The sequence below is a fragment of the Dendropsophus ebraccatus genome, chromosome 1, assembly GCF_027789765.1.
Source record: "Dendropsophus ebraccatus isolate aDenEbr1 chromosome 1, aDenEbr1.pat, whole genome shotgun sequence".
Classification (NCBI taxonomy): Eukaryota; Metazoa; Chordata; class Amphibia; order Anura; family Hylidae; genus Dendropsophus; species Dendropsophus ebraccatus.
The window spans coordinates 170,053,136-170,070,309 of record NC_091454.1 but is presented as its reverse complement, the minus strand read 5'-3'; the positions used below and the strand labels follow the sequence as shown (position 1 = coordinate 170,070,309).

At 43.6% G+C, this 17,174-nt stretch overlaps 2 protein-coding genes across 2 annotated transcripts in view; both read left to right on the top strand.

Moving 5' to 3' along the window:
* Positions 1–17,174, top strand: part of LOC138801547 (cell surface hyaluronidase CEMIP2-like) — a 68,632-nt gene that overhangs the window by 9,283 nt on the left and 42,175 nt on the right. The window lies entirely within an intron of this gene.
* The window catches only part of CEMIP (cell migration inducing hyaluronidase 1), a 99,283-nt gene continuing 98,859 nt past the window's right edge, over positions 16,751–17,174 (top strand). Inside the window, exon 1 of the mRNA XM_069984497.1 lies at positions 16,751–17,023. The gene's annotated coding sequence lies outside the window, so the exon portion shown is untranslated. The remainder of the gene's footprint in view (positions 17,024–17,174) is intronic.

Sequence of the window (17,174 nt, the reverse complement as noted above, 5' to 3'; positions counted from 1 at the left end):
TGCTATATTTCTGCTCATTCAAAATATACAATATACACATAATACACAGATCATACAAACATCTCTCGTATATGTGGGAACAGTGCCAGCTCTCAAGCAGTGTTCAGTGGCATGGAGTCCCCTGTAATCAGTAGTTTTCACGGCCTTTCATGGCAATTTCTTTAGATGCTTTTTAGTTGCAATAAACTCAGCAGGCAGTAGGAGACTGTAAAGTTTTTTTAGATGTGATTTTGGGCCTAAAGCATTTTTTGTGAGCTGTGGCATACTTTACATGTGGTGGGTTTGTACTGGGTACTCTTGGTTAATCATTTACCATTGTTTACCTAATGCCCATATGTAAGGCCTTAAACATTAGCTCCATGTGCACCAAAGCTGCTGATGTCAGCGGGACTGGCAAAATCTAATGACCCAAATTTATTATTCTGCCTGAAAGCAAAACTGTCTGATGTTGCCCATGGCTATGGTTTTACTTGTAGTTCATTAAGTAAATAATTTTTGCAAATACATTAATTTAGCAAATTTGCCTCCTTCTCCTTTTCCCTCCCATTATTGACAGCTTGTTGTCTAGGTTACGGGCCACTGCTCTGCTCTAAAAGCAGCAGTCTGGCGGATAGATAGATAGATAGATACATAGATAGAGCATCAAACAAGTTGATACATTTAGGCAAATTTCTGTACATACAGCAGCTAGTCTACAGCTTTTAGAGCAGAGTGGTGGTTGGTAACCTAGACAACAAACTGTCAACAATGGGAGGGAAAGAGGAGGAGGCAGGCTTGCTAAATGATTATATTTACAAAATTATATTACTTGACGATCCCTACAAGTATACCTATGTAAGCTGAGATGGGAATACCCCCTTAATATATATAAGCTGCGCTGTGATTGGTTCTTGTGGGCAAATCAGACCCATTGTGGCTTCAGGCAGATTGATACATTTGGGTTAATGTGTATGGGGATCCTATGTCAGAATGTCCACTTGATGACAGATTCCCTTTAAAGTGTCATATCTCTGGATTATCACTGCAGTATAATAGGTAGAAGAGGGTGGACATATGTCTTACAAACTATGTTACCAGGTTGTGAAAATATCTGGAATTCATGACATTTTTATAAGCCAAAAAAGGTGCAAAATAAAAGGAACAATGTGTGAAGGAAGCCTTAAGGGTTTTAGTAGATTTTTAAATTATCTGTGATAGAGGCCAATGAGACAGGACACCCAAACAGTCCAGTCTATTTTTGAGGGTCAAGAGTCCAAGCCTGCAGAAGACCACCACAATGCATTCCCACCATTCTACAGCATCTTATCACAGAAGAGGTTTAGGATTGTGCCCAGTGTAGATGTGTTATTACATTTCACATTCCAGCCTCAGGCCTCCGCTCCACAAAGCATCTGCACACAAAGAAAGAAGAATACTCCACTGTGTGGAATGGAACAATCAGGACAGACACTTTTATAGCACTTTACAAATCATATTTTGGCTGTGACATATTGTTGTAACCTTTGAAAGAAAAACTGGCTGAGCTATGATAGATTCTGCATTTGCCTTACTACTGTCGTCTTGTCTGGGCCTGCTATACAGGTTATACTATGTGATGCTGAGCTGCAGTACCAGGCCCCCCTGCCCCTTTACACTACTCCATTAATATCAATGGAGCTGAATCATATAGGATCAGGGGTTTCCTCCCACTAGGGGAGGGGCGGCCCACCTCCAGTGCTTTAGCCCAGGCCTGATGGTACATTCACTTTAAGCCGTCTTTTGCACAAGAAAAAAATACAATCTTTATAAGCCTTTTTGTGTCCATAATGTATGTATGTGCAAAGCTTTGTCAGTAAGGCAGAGTGCATACCTGCATGATGATTTTATTGGAGCAGAACAGGGAAAAAATGTCACTGCTAAGATAACCTTCATGCCGAATATGAATGGCCAAGATGTGTATGTAAATGAGACGCTGCTAAAGGATTACGATAAATGCCGTTATTTTACAGTGTGTGAACATAGCCTTAATTAAAATAAATACAGATACAAAGGGAGTGAGAGACCTGGTCATTAGAGCTTACAGACTAGGAGGACTGAGGGTGACATGAGAGGCAACAAGTGCTTTATTTGCTGATGGTCCAGCCATTGTACCTAGAATAGCAAAGTGCCTATAGGTGAGTGGGTGAGCCAGTCACATGCCATTCTCTGAGTACAGGTAGAAAGTACATGGCACCAAAGGAGATATAGAGTAGAAGGTGAAGGAATAACTGAAGGAGGAGACAAGTTTAGGGATGCTATAAGTGTGCCTGAAGAGGTGAGTCTTTAGGGCACGCTTGAAACTGTGAGTGTTGGGTATGAGTCTGAGGTCTTTTGGTTAAGCATTCCAGAAAACTGGTGCAGCACCAGAGAAGACTTGAAGGTGGGAGTGAGAGGTTCTGATTATGGAAGATGTTGGTATAAGATCATTAGCATAATGTAGAGCACAGGTAGGATGATAGGTGGAGATGAGGGAGGAGATGTATGGGGGTGCAGAATTGTGGAGAGCTGTATGTGTGAGGGTGAGGAGTGACTGGAGAGACGTCAGTGTAATGACCGGAGAGGAAGATGAGTCTGGCTGCTGCGTTCAGGAGAGCGGAGAGCTTAGAGAATGGTAGACCGATTAGTAGGGAGTTACAGTAGTCAAGACAAGAATGGATCTGGGTGACAGTAAGAGTCTGAGCTGTGTCAGTGGTGAGAAATGGAGATGTTTTTGAGGTGGACATGACGAGAACGTGCAAGAGCTTAAATATAGGCAGTAAAAGATCAGAGTCTAACATAACCCCCAGACATCGAGCTTGATGTACAGGAGTTATGCTAGTACCATACACTCAGAGTGAGATGTCAGGATTAGGTTGGTTAGAGGGAGGGAATACAAGAAGTTCTGTTTTAGAGAGATTAAAGGACAACTCCGGCGAAATTTTTTTTTGGCTTATTTAACACACATTACAAAGTTATATAACTTTGTAATGTGGTTAAATACCCGGTCTGGCCCCCTTCCCCCACTTTCCGACCCCCCACCCCGGAAGTTAAAGAATGTATACATTACCTATTACGGACGTCACGGTCCTCTTCTCTGGTGTCGAGTGACGTCAGAGCTGGGGGGCGGTCCGGGTCTTCTTCCTCCTCGGCGTCTTCATTGAGAGTGAATGGGAGAGAAAAGGCTGCTAGTGCACATGCGCACCAGCAGCCTTTTCATTGGCTGGAGTGCATCACATGGCTTCCAGCTTGCTCAGCCCTGATTGGCTGAGCTTGCTGGAAGCCATGTGATGCGCTCCAGCCAATGAAAAGGCTGCCGGTGCGCAAGCGCACTGGCAGCCTTTTCTCTCTCATGGACCCGGAAGCAAGAGACATCGCTGGACGGCGGAGGCAGGTGACGGTGAGGCGGACGGCGGGCGAATGGAGTGGCGATCGTCACCGGAGGGATGGTGAGTATGGTGTCTGTGTGTGTCTGTGTTTTTTTTGGGGGGGGGGCTCCCACCGGAGTTGTCCTTTAAGTTTAAGAAAGAGAGAAATGTATCACACAAAAAAGTATCGAACAAAGACAGAAGCAATAAAAGTAGGGAGACAAGCCTCAGATACCACTCTACATTAAAGGGGTTATCCAGTGCTACAAAAACGGCCACTTTTCCACCACACTTGTCTCTAGATTGGGTGGGAGTTTCAAACTCAGTTTCATTGAAGTAAATGGCTGCAAACTGCACCTGAACTGGAGACAAGAGTGGGGCAAAATTGGCATGTTTTTGTAGCGCTGGAAACCCCTTTAGAATGAATGTACCATCAAAAAGTCAGTGGGGTTACATAATTGTGCAACTTACCTGCTTTGGCTGTTTATGGCTGTCCGACTTACATAGTATTTTATAGATTTTATTTTATTTTAGTATTTCTTTTTTAAAGGTGCGTTCACACGTAAAGGATCTGCAGCAGATCTTCTGCGGATCTGCGCCATCAAATCTTCTGTGGATCTGGCCATCAAATCTGCTGCAGATCCTGTATGCGTGAACGCACCCTAAAAGGTTCAATTTAGTATTTTAATAAATATGTGGAAATATATCCGTGTCAAATATGCAGTGTCAAATACTATACATTTTCTCTCAGGAATTTATAAAAACATATAACACACATAAAAGAGTAGAGGCTCCAATAATAACCTTGATCTAGTTTTTACAACTGCATTACTTAGTTACATAGTACGGTTTGAAAAATGTCCATCAAGTTTAACCAAGAACATATTGTATATTCAATCCCTTTGGTTCACAGACCACCTGATAAAACTCTTTGATCTGGTTATATAAACAGAAAGCTTATATAAGAAGATTATGCATGCATTTGCCCGCAGATATTCTCATCGGGTTACTCATTTTTATATGATCAGGTCTGGTTTAGTTGCTGTGTTTTGTACAATGTGCTGTGTATGACCACGGTATAGCTCTCCGGTCATTGTAAATCAGGTACTTTGCTGCCCCCTGTGGCGGAGTCTGGAATCACTCATAATTCACTGCACTCTGTTTCTCCGCATAAGCTGTTTATTGAGCAAGTCCCTGCAGTGAAATAATAAATTCCCATTGAAGAGTTTGTTATCTTGGCTGTACACTTATCATCGGCTCAAAGAAACAAAGGAAACAGCAGATAGAAAAGGAATGTGGCAAAGAACAGGTTAAGCCAGTATCTGGTTTATATTACTGAAAGGGAGAAATGTCAAACTCATTGTACCTAGCGGAAAGTTTCTGGAATCACACCCATAGATTGGGCAGAGGTGCTGAGAGACTGATAACTGCCCATTGCTCGTGCATCCACAAGGATACAGATGTAGCTATGGGAGGTAACATACAGGAAATATCCTAACCCTCTAGAGGGGCCCAGCTGCTTGATTCTGCCAAATATGTGTCTGGGACAGGGCACCACCTCTCGTCATAATATAGTCACCTCCACACAGCAGTTTGGCACAAGCAGATCCCCAGAAGGCCCATGATATGTATCCATTGGCATCTATTTGGAAGCAAGTTTGGAACTCAAAGACTGAGGCCAAATTCCAGATACATTTGATACTTTCTGCATTGAATAAGTTTGACAATATATCATAAAAATCACTGCTATAATATTGATCCTGATTTCTGGAGAAGTTTGTATGAATAATAGCTTGTTGGGGTTCTCTGGAACTATCAAATAGAGTTCACTGTTTGCATCATTCAGGGATTGGATCTGTAGACATGGAACAAGTCCATATATACGGAATGCGTATACATAGGGTTCTCAAGGGGCGTACAATATGTACAAATACAGAAATGATGGCAGCCACAGGCCTACATTTATTGAAACGAAAGTAGTACTAAAGACAGAAAATGGTGTGAATTTGGGTGATAATCCATGCTTACCCACAGGGCAGTCCAAACTGCATCTAATTGTAATGGATTTGGCACAGTTGACTGCAGAAATCCTTTTTTTAGGTTATTTTTATACTGTGCTGTGCAGTAAATCTTAAAGGTATGCTGGGGTAACTCCCCAACGGTCTACATTTTTTATACTGGATCCTGCTTTGTGGAACAGCATAGAGGTATGTTATTTTCAGTTTCTTCCAGACACAGCACCACTCTTGTGCTCAGTTTGGGTGTGGTTTTGCAGCTCAGTTCTATTGAAGTTAAAGGGGTACTCCAGCGTGGGGGCACTTTTTGGGGGGGACCGGGGAGGAGGTGGCTGAAATAAAAGACGTCCACTTACCTCCCCGGTTCCAGCGGCGGGTCCCACATCACGGCGCTCCGGTCCCCGGTTCCCGGCCGCTTCCGGGTGTCTGATGCCGCCCGAGACGCTACGTCTCAGGGCCGCTCAGCCACTCAGTGAAGGAGGCGGGATCCATTTGAAGTCCGCTCGGATCCCGCCTCCTTCACTGAGTGGCTGAGCGGCCCTGAGACGTAGCGTCTCGGGCGGTGTCAGACACCTGGAAGCGGCCGGGAACCGGGGACCAGAGCGCCGTGATGCGGGACCCGCCGCTGGAACCGGGGAGGTAAGTGGACGTCTTTTATTTCAGCCACCTCCTCTCCGGTCCCCCCCAAAAAGTGCCCCCACGCTGGAGCACCCCTTTAAGGAAGCTGAATTGTAATACCACACACAACCTGGGCACAGGGGCGGTGCTCTTTTTACAAGAAAGCTGTATTCTTCTAATCCAGGATAACCCTTTTAATTGGGAAATAGGAGTTTCTATAGATACAGTTACCGCACATGCTGTGAGATTTTCTAACATATACAGTAAATGTTCTAAAAACAAGGTGAAAATAGACTTAGCTTGACATCAGATATGAGCAAACCTTAAAGGGGTACTCCAGGCGGGGGTTTCTTTTAGGGTATAGCCAGGGAATCGGTGGAAATAGAGGCCGACGGTTACTTACCTCCCCAGTTCTAGTGCCGGGTCCCGGATTTCGCCGCCCCGTTCTTCCGTCCTGCTCCGCTTCCTGGTCTGAGCTGCGGCTTGTGACGTCACGTCTCAAGGCAGCTCAGCTATTCAGTGGCCGAGGCGGGACTCCTCTACGACCGCTGAATGGCGGAGCTGCCTTGAGACGTCACGTCTCAAGCCACAGCTCAGACCAGGAAGCAGAAGTGGGACAAAAGAAGGGGGCGGCGCTATGTGGGACCCGGTGATGGAACCGGGGAGGTAAGTGATTGGCGGCCTCTATTTCCACCCCTTCCCCGCCATACCCTCAAAATAACCCCTGCCCAGAGTACCTATTTAAGCTCACCTGGGTTTGTCTGAACCTGAATGCTCTGCATTTGATTACTGGTGGCTGAGGCCCTGAGGGTGCCTGGAAAACATAGATACAGTTTACCAAGACTCCCTAGGGCTGCATCCAACTTCTTCAGTTGAAACCAAGCCTGCTCGAGGTTTTGAATGAATTTTTATCATTAAAAAGCAGTTTGAAGCTCTCCCCCCTGTCTTCATGGTTTTCCTATGGAGAGAGAAAGTAAAAGCAGCAAAACAGGACAACAAAGAGTTAATTTACATTCACATCCTGGGCTCTCTCCTCTGACAGTCACCACTGACCTCTCTGACCTCTAATTAGGGCTCTGAATAGCTCCCCCCCTCCGCTGTGTAATCCTTCTCCCTCCCCCCTTCATAGACCAGACAGATCCGACTGTTGAAAAAACAGTCGAGATTTCCTGATTCTGAGGAGTGGATGACAGAAAGGAGAGGAGGGGGGGGGGGACCTGGGAACAGGCTTTTTACATGCAGATAATGGCATATTTGGCTTATAAACCCAATTACAAAGTTTCTTAAAATTGCCTGGACTATTTTTAACGACAGTGAAGGTGGCCATACACCTTCAATAACTGAAGGGCAAAATTGTTCAACTGTCAGTTATTTCTCCTGCCCTCCCCGTACACAGGAACATTCGGCATGACCAAGCATTCCTGTGTTCTCTATGGGGATTGGAGGGGTAAATTGGGTCGAGTGGGGATTTTCTCATACATATGAACCGTATCTCCACCGATTTAATCTGCCAGTGGATGGTTGGAAGAGCCCTATACAAGTTATACTGACGTCTGAACCTGTCCCAAGTAGGGGGGAACGGCTGGCAAAGTGTAAAGTTTTTGAGGATCAGCTATAGTCTCTGAGATGTGAGGTGTGAGCACTTTGTCCCACTTTAAGGGCCCTTTTGCACCAAATGATTACCTGCCGTACTTGGCCGATTACCGACAATTCCGACCAATAATCGTTTAGTATAATAGCGCCTGTGAAAAGACAAGGATCAGCTGACATTGTGCATTGTGGTCTTAAAATACAGTAGGTTGAATAATCCTGATAATGACGATCTGCTGGCAGGCGCTCTGTGCAAAGATAGGCCACCTGGATGGCAGCTCCTCTCGCAGTAGGAAATGAGCGCTCGCTTCTTACTCTTAACCGCTATGTGTATTACTGACACTTCAGATGCCAGCATGAATAAAAATAAAATCATTGGAGTGAACTGTGCCAAATTTCTTAATAGGTACATGCTTTTTACTAAATGTGTCACATTTTGGACTCCGCTAAGGTAGGAAACTAAGAGTTGTAGATTTGTGGCAAAATGTATGCCATTTTCATGCTTTGGTGTTAATAAATCTGTCTGAAATGAGCAGACCACAACCATGCCCAGTAAACCATGGCTGCCCTTCCTCAGCAGTTTTCAAAACTGGCCAGTGCCAGGAAGATTCACCCTTTTTTGCACAAAAATGGTGTATATTAGAGATGTAGTCAACAAAAATGTAGCCAGCTCACCATTTATAAGAAGTTCCTGCGCACAATCCACCTCTCCACTGCAGTTGAATGACATCCAATCAAACTCGACTGGATCAGCGCCTCTTGGAAGATACGAAAGTCTTTATTGGTAATAGCCCATAAAACCAACAAGTGAGTAAAGACAGAAGTCCCAGTGCTTACCTACGCGTTTCAGGTTATACACCCTTAGTCATGGCTCTAAACATGGCTCTATACATCTTTAGCCATGAGTCAAGGTGTATAACCTGAAACGCATAGGCAAGCGCCGGGACTTCTGTCTTTACTTACTCGTTGGTTTTATGGGCTATTACCAATAAAGACTTTTGTATGTTCCAAGAGGCGCTGATCCAGACGTGTCCTGTTTGTATATTAGAGATGAGCGAATTTACAGTAAGTTTAGGTTCGTGAAACCTTGATTGCTCGGCATTTGACTCCCAGTGGCTAAGGTAGATGGATGCAGCCCTATGGCTGTCTGGGAAACATGGATACAGCCATAGGCTTTGGATACAGCCAGGGACTCACAAACCCAAACTTACTGTGGTATATACCATCATTCGCAACTTTTATTAGTTTTGGTTTATGCCAAAAACTGATATACTGTATATAGAGAAGCTTGATGCCCCAAGGCCCAGTGTAAATCCTAAACTACAGAATAGTCAGTAATGTCGCATATCACTAAATGTCATTCCCCTCCACCACGCCACTGCTTTCCACAGTCAAGAATGGCCAAGAGCTGTGATAGTTCTCCTTAATATCAATCACAATGCATAGGCTCCATAGTGGCATGGATATCTGATGACTTAGCAAAACATCACTGCTAAAGAATTCTTTATTAGCAAGTTGTTTCAAAGACACAATAAAGAATATGGAAAAATGGAAATCTCAGTTTTTCCAAGTTGTTCCCTTTAAGTGAACGCTGAGGTGAATGTTATTCCGCCAGATGAAATTTGTTAACGTCACACCATGTCAGCACAATCAAATTATCCAAATCTACAATCCCGCAGAAATGATTTCTCACTACCATGTCCTATTTCCGCAAGGTCAGACGTAAACTGAAAATGTTGGAGGTCTCTGTAGCCTAATTTGCCAACTCTGTATTTTACATTGCTTGTGGGATTATACATTTGAAGTTGGTTGCGCTTGTTATGACTGGGTAAAGTTCTGACAGGATGTAATACCTTGGCCAAAGAGTTTGATGTTTCCATGACTGGTGTGACTTCTCATAGTGTTATCTGTGGCTTTAGACAAAGCAGATCCTACCAGGAGTGTCATTTTGTGATGTTTAGTTGTAGAAGTCCCAGAAGGTGACAGGACTATATAGGTGTGGTATGGCACGTTTAATTTTTGAAGCTTTAACACTTTCATGCCTTGCAAAAATCCATTCACATATTGCAAAAACAGCTCCATTTAAATGAAGGGAAAGGATTACTGGGACAAATCTGCCATGTGTTAAACATAGGTGATTCAGCAAGCGTCATTATGCCTTGGAATAGAACAGGGTATTTGCTTTTCCCTTCTGCATCTTCTATGATCTGATCGGTTCAGTGATGCAGATTGTCTGCCAAATGTCTGCTAATGCTGAGAGTTATAGTTTATTCAAAAGCTAATCTCACACTTTAAAGAATGGCTTGTTTGGTCATTTCTATCATTGCATTTAGGACTTTGAGGCATTTTGAGCAGCTTATGTGTTTAACAGGCAGAGAAAATGCAACCATGAGAAAATCTGCAGACTTGTGGGGCTTGTGCTCTATGTTCATTGTCCACTGACGCTGTGAACTCCATGTACAGAAAGAGAGGAGGGCATCCAAGGACAAAGAAAATGAAGTTTGTACTATGCCAGAGGCTAATGCTTCACGGCTGCTTTCCCAATCGTGAAGAGAGAAAGAGAATAAGACTAAACTTCAAACAATGTAGTTGTGTCAGAAATGTTGTGTCACGTAATCTGAAGAATGCCCAATGGTTTTATCAGTTCTTACTGACCTGGGTATGGAGGTGTAAGGGTAGATATTGGATAGGCTAGTGTTATGTTAGAGGTTATTGCTATGCTTATGTGGTTCCAGTGGTTTATGGTTTATTCTATTTTAAGCATATCTGTCACCAAAAATTAAAAGCCCTTTGGCATGACATAGAGACAGACTTTATTCTATTTTAAGCATATCTGTCACCAAAAATTAAAAGCCCTTTGGCATGACATAGAGACAGACCCCAAACGATCAGGAAAACAATTAGAGACATGGTGTGCTGTGTGCCTCTCTCTGTATCTATGTGAGCAAGACAGCCTTACATTATGGGACCAAAAAGGAATAGTGCAACAGCACGCTGCAATTGCTAAGACATGATGCCATATACATATTGTTAAAAAGAAAATAAAGTCCTTAGCAAACCATTCGGTCAAATACTATGTACCATCTCACCACATTAAGGTGATTTCAAAGAGATGGTCCTACACTGACACTAGCCTCTCTTGGAGTGATACTAAGCTTACACAATGGGCATGCAGGATCTGTATAGTCTCTGCTTAAAACACCCATTAGGCGACCATCTTAGTCATGTGACAGGGAGCTAGGAGAGAGCGCGCCAAGTGCGGACTTCTCCCGCTTCTTCTACTGATCAGCCTCGGTCTGAACACTCAGACCTCCGACTGATAAAATCTTCTGATATGTCCCCCGGACATATCAAAAGTTTTTTGTGACTGCCCATTTAATAGAAAAAAAACTTTTTTAAGAAGTAAAACTCCAAGAAGCATCTTCAAAATCACCACTATGTATTTAGGTCTGGAAGTTTATGCACCCTATTAGAGAATACTGAGAATAGAAAGGAAACCTCTGTTCAGAATCATGATCTCTTGGAGAGTAGCTGCAAAGAGTGTCTCTTAGGGTACTATTACACCAAGCAATTTTCCGACGACTAACGATTAACAATAAACGATCTTAAACGACCGCTAAAGCAAACGACCCGAAATCGTTCGCCCAAGTACACGAAACGATGATCGTTATTTATGATCGTTCTTGCGGTCATTTAGTCGTCGATATTTCGTACGTTTCAGCTGTGAATTCTTATTCCACCGAACGATGTGCGAACGATGAGCGAACGATCAAACGATAAAAATAGGTCCGGATCCTATTAAACGATCAACGATTTCTTGTTGGTCGTTTAATCGTTGCTGCTATTACACGAAATGATTATCGTTCAAATCCGAACAATTTAACGATTTTTCGAACGATAATCGTTCCGTGTAATACCACCCTTACCCTGGAGGACCTGTCTTGACCTTAATTACATAGATATCTTGATTGATTTGAAGAGGAACTGTGTAATGCCTAACTTCACCTCTGGTGGCACTGTAGGGAAACGGCCTTACTTATATGTGTACACACAGTCACTGAATGACCCAGCAGCAGCAACAGGACACTCTGATCAGTCTGTAGTGCGAACTGAACATTTCCTTCTCTAAAGCACGCCACCCCAGCAATGGGTAAAATGGCATGGGTATGGCTGTTAGAGATCCCTGCATTTAGCTGTAATTGCCATCAGAAGCTACAATTGTATGCTGTAGTAGAGTATATCTCCGAACAGTATTCAGTTTTACCATCTCTTTCAATGTTTTATTTTGCTTTTATTTAATTGTTTTTCATGTTATCTCTCCCATCTGGCCCCCATCCTCCCTATACACAGGAACCATAGACACGGCCGAATGTTTCTGTGTTCTCTATGAGGAGGGGAAGGTTAAGCCACAGAGATCTGGCTGCGGCTTATCTTTTGTAGAAAAGAGTTTGGCAGTGATTTTCCATCACACCCAAGCCTTATCTCCCACATATTTTAATGATCTATCCAGAGAGTCCCATACACCTTATGGGAAACAGATCGCTGATCTCAGGGAGACCAGCCAAACGACAACACTGCCGGCTGCTAGTAAAAGCGCTCAATGAAGTGAAGTCCTAGGTGCATTGCCCCCTTATGGCTAGGTTCACACTATGTGATTTATCGTCCCTCTATACCAACAGTTGTCAAAAAGACATCTGATGTTTGCTAATAACTACCGTCTATAATGATCATGGTGGCCAAAAAAATCACACAGTGTGAACATAGCCTGTATATATGACATTGGGGCCAGATATAAGATTAACTGATCGCTACATTCACATACTTAAGGGGTCTTCCAAGAAAATCATAACTGCTTTTTTCCAGAAACAGTACCACTCTTGACCAATCATAGACACTAGAGATGAGCGAACCTGGAGCATGCTCGAGTCGATCTGATCCCGAACTTTTGGCATTTGATTAGCGGTGGCTGCTGAAGTTGGATAAAGCCCTAAGGCTATGTGGAAAACATGGATATAGTCATTGGCTGTATCCATGTTTTCCAGACAACCTTAGAGCTTTATCCAAGTTCAGCAGCCCCCGCTAATCAAATGCTGAACGATTGGGTTCGGATGGACTTGAACCCGGTTCGCTCATCTCTTATTGACACCGAAAGATATGGTCCCCCAGCTTTCCCCAATACTTCACTAGCTAATTATGAATTGATTTATTCCCTGCTTATGTATGTATGATGTGTCTATTTGCTTTGCTATCTCAGTTCTCTAATCACCAGAGATTTCTGACAATGTCTTCCGACAAATCTGATGGTGATTCATGCTGGACTTTCTGTATTGCTACAGACAGATGTTTTATTCATCTTTTGCAATGTTAAATAGTTACTTTGTTACCTAAGAAAGCTCCTCTCCTAACTGTGTGCATCTATGGGCAGCAGAGTATCCTGCTTCAAGGTCGAGGAAATGCTTTCACAACAACATGTGCCTGTAGTAAACAACCATGACGCAATCATGATCATTTCGGGGTTAGGAATGTGAGAATCTGTGGGGTGAAGGAAGAGAAGAAGTAGAGTTGCCTAACCCTGGCATCTCATATATTAATAAATGTGCCTGGGGGTGGCATTGTGACATGCGTTTTAAAGGGGTTATCACAAAATTAAAAAACTGTCAAAGTATCTTATTGGTGGGGGTCCAACTGCTATACTTCTCTATAGAGAGTCAGTGGAGTGGTGGGGATCATGCACAGTGCTGTTACATTTACGTGGGAGACATAGGACCCCCATTCTTGTGGCCAATGGGGTAACCAGCATTCCAACTACCACCAATCAGGCATGTATCCCATATCCTGTGGATAGGGATAGCTTTTAATGTTGAAATAACTCCTTTAGGGTGCGTTCACACCTACAGGATCTGCAGCAGATTTGATGGTGTGTTCAGTTATTCAAATGAAATCTGCTGCGGATCCGCAGCAGAAAATACGCTGCGGATCCGGTAAGTGTAAACGTACCCTGAAGGTGTTAAAATTAAAAAGGATCTCTGTGCTGGATCTGTGTAAAATCTTAAAGGGGTACTACAGTCATTTGAAGGAGTTGAAGAAAAAAATGTATTTCGTTTTATGTGTAAGACACAACAATCATGTCAGGCAGCCTCTTCCCCCTATGTTCTGCATATAAGAGTATACAGTACACGGGGGCTGACTTCCTGCTCCTTTTAGCGCTGTGTAGCAGCGCTAGAACGTAGCAGATTATCGGGAACTGCATGGCTGATAGCCCTACAGTTCCTGACACAAACAGTGGTGGCGGCAGAGGGGCCGTGTTGCCCCTTATTGCTGACAGGCACCAAAAGTACATATAAAAATAAAAAAAAACTACACTTTTTTATCTCCAAAATTCCATACAAGAACATAAAGAATGGGTTTTCTAAACTGACGAACCCTCTTTAAAATCAAGAGCAACTATCCACAAATATGTATGTGAAGATATAGCAGAGAATAGTTTATATACTATATAAAACAGAAATTGGTGTTAACTGCCTACAGTAACCAATCACAGCTCAGCTTTCAGCTTAGGTAAAATGAAAACTGAGCTGTGATTGGTCGCTGTGGGCAGTGTACGCCAGTTTTATGTTTTGTTGGACACCTAGCAAGTATTGTGGATGTTTTTTTGTGGACATCAGATGGTTACCTTGGCCAATACAAAGCCCAAATTAAAGTTGCATGTCTGTATAGTCAATGCCAGATTGGATGGGAGGGTATGTCAAGACAACCCCCTTAATCTATCATTTGTGCTTCATACTTTAGGGTACTATTACACGGAACGATAATCGGCCCAATTTGGCTGATTATTGCTCCATGTAATAAATACAATGATCAGCCGTTGACAACAATAATCGGCTGATCGTTGATATAGGTTTGAACTTGTATTTGTCGGGCGTTGACCGCGCTTTGCTATATGTAATAGCGGTGCGCGGCCGACGACTGGCGATATACATTACCTATCCACGCTCCAGGGCTGCTCCTGCGGTCCGCTTCTCCCCGGGTCCCGCGCGCTGTAGCTTCAGAGCGGCCTGTCAACTGACAGGCCGCTCAGCTAATCACAGGCCCCAGCGATCACAGCCTGTGATTGGCTGTGACAGGCCGCTCTGAAGCTAGAGCGCACAATTCTACTTTACACCAGTTTCATAAATCTCCCCCAAAATCTTTTTTTTTTTTTTTTAAATTATAAACAATTCTCGATTTAAATTTATAGTTTATAATGATGCCGGATGTAGTAGAGGTATAGTAGATAAGGGGTGTTGTAGTAGATGAGGCGAGTAGCAGTAGTGGGAATAGTAGTAGTAGTATATTGTACATGAGCAGTGTAGTAGTAGATGAGGGGAGAAGTAGTGGCAGTAGTAGTGGGAGTGGTAGTAACAGTAGTGCAAGTAACAGTAGCAGAAGTGGGAGAGGTAGTAGCAGCCATAGTGGGAGTTGTAGTAACAGTAGAGGGAGTAATAGTATTAGCAGAAGTGGGGGTAACAGTAGTAGTGGTAGCACCAGTGGGTAGTAGGAGTTCCAGGGCCGTGTGGTGGGGGCAGGGTGCCATGTCGGGTCCTCACCTTCCCGGTGATGTTGTTTGGGGTCTCTCTCCTGCTCCTCTGACCAATCTCCCTTTTATTGATAATGCTCAGGGCGCTGGCTGCAGCTACCGCCCGAGTTCCTTCTGTGTAATCAGATGTGTTAATGCTGGATCCAGCAGAGGGCACTCTCCCTGCCGGGGCTGCAGCTGGCTGAACTCCACCTTTAATCTGGAGATCGCTGGTAGCTGCACCGCATGGGCCCTGAGCTGTGCTGCTCCCCCTGCAGATCAGAGTGCACATTTAATTTTTTTGAAAATCGAATCTGTGATTTAAAAAAAAGATGATTTTCAAATTAGGAACAAATTAATCAAATTAATTTGATTGCCCAGCCATACTTCCAGTTCTTATCAGCTGCTGTATGTCCTGCAGGAAGTGGTGTATTCTTTCTGGTCTGACACAGTGCTCTCTGCTGCCACCTCTATAGAAAACTGTTCCTGCTCTTGACAGTTTCTGACATGGACAGAGGTGGCAGCAGAGAGCACTGTGTCAGACTGGAAAGAATACACCACTTCCTGCAGGACATCCAGCAGATGATATGTTCTGGAAGACTTGAGATTTTTAAACAGTAATAAATTATAAATCTATATAACTTTATGGCACCAGGTAATTTGAAAGAAGTTTTATTTTTTTTTCTGCCAGAGTACTCCCTTAAAGGGTCATTCCAATCACAAACATATATAGCATATCAACAGGATCTGGCATAAATGCTGAATAGATATATGTGTACATTGATAACTCCATAACAGGGGGAGAGGTGGCATATCTACGTGGAGATTGATTGCAGAAGTGACAGCCCCGCTATTCTCTTTCATAGCAGCTACAGGAACAGCCAAACAACTTTTAGACAACCCAGCTAAAAGTATACATGTTCAGGGGTTGAGTTCCAATTATTAAATGAAAAGTCAGGATTCTGAATTATACATATTTAAAAAGGGGAGAGGTGTTTTCCTTATACTGTATCTATCCTCCATATGTCCTTTCCTAGGTTTGGATTCATTAACTGCATGTAAAATCCTGAAGGTGTGAACAGACCCTTATAATTGTCAAATGATAAACTCAGCTCTGCTTTATCTGACATCTGATGCCTTTGCTTTAGAGGTTATATGACTTGTATTCTGTAGATTGTGGAGTCTTACATTTTTATAAACTCCTTAGCATAACAGAGCATGACCCGAACCCCCCAGCATTGTTACATTATGTGACACCCCCCCCCCTCCACTGAGGAGCATGCCCACCATTATTCCTTAGAGCCATGAGATCCTGACCTGTCCTGCACTTTGTAGAGAAAAGTTGCACTATATATCCAGTGTGTAATCATTCTGTGTACTGCTGGCACTTGTAGTTCCCCCCAGTGTGAGCCAGTGACTGGAGAGGTCAGGTGCACCCATCACTGTGTAGTCTGTATGTGGCCGGTGGATTCCTTTAATGCTGCTGGTATGTGCAGCATGTGCTGGCGTCACCGCCGGGGAAGAAGGAGAAGAAGAGGAGGAGGAGGAGTGAGCACTCAGACTCTACTGCTGAGGTTACGGCGAGAGGGTTACCGGAGACACAGCAAAGTGTACGGAGGGAGGGAAGGAAGGAGGCAGCACAGAAGGGGGGGACATGAAGCCCAGGGAGAGATGGAAACATAAGAGGAGGGATGGAGATAGAGGAAAGGTGGTAACATTAGAGACAGAGGGAGGGGAGCCCTCACCACCAGCACTATATATAAGAAAGAGTTTACCATCCCCAGCAACACACAGCAGCGCTGAGGACCAGGACTGCTAGTGATCAGCAACAATAACTCCCAGCATCCTGACTACTTCTTCTAGAAGGGAGGTCAGTCAGACAGGTGAGACACTCTGGACACCTAGCTGGCACTCCAGTGTACTAGTCATTGTAACATTGTACTGTTAGTTACATTTATTGTATTTATTTCTTATTATTTGTTTTACTGTGTTGAGAAAAGAGAACAAATAAACAAGCATAGTCTACCCATCCGA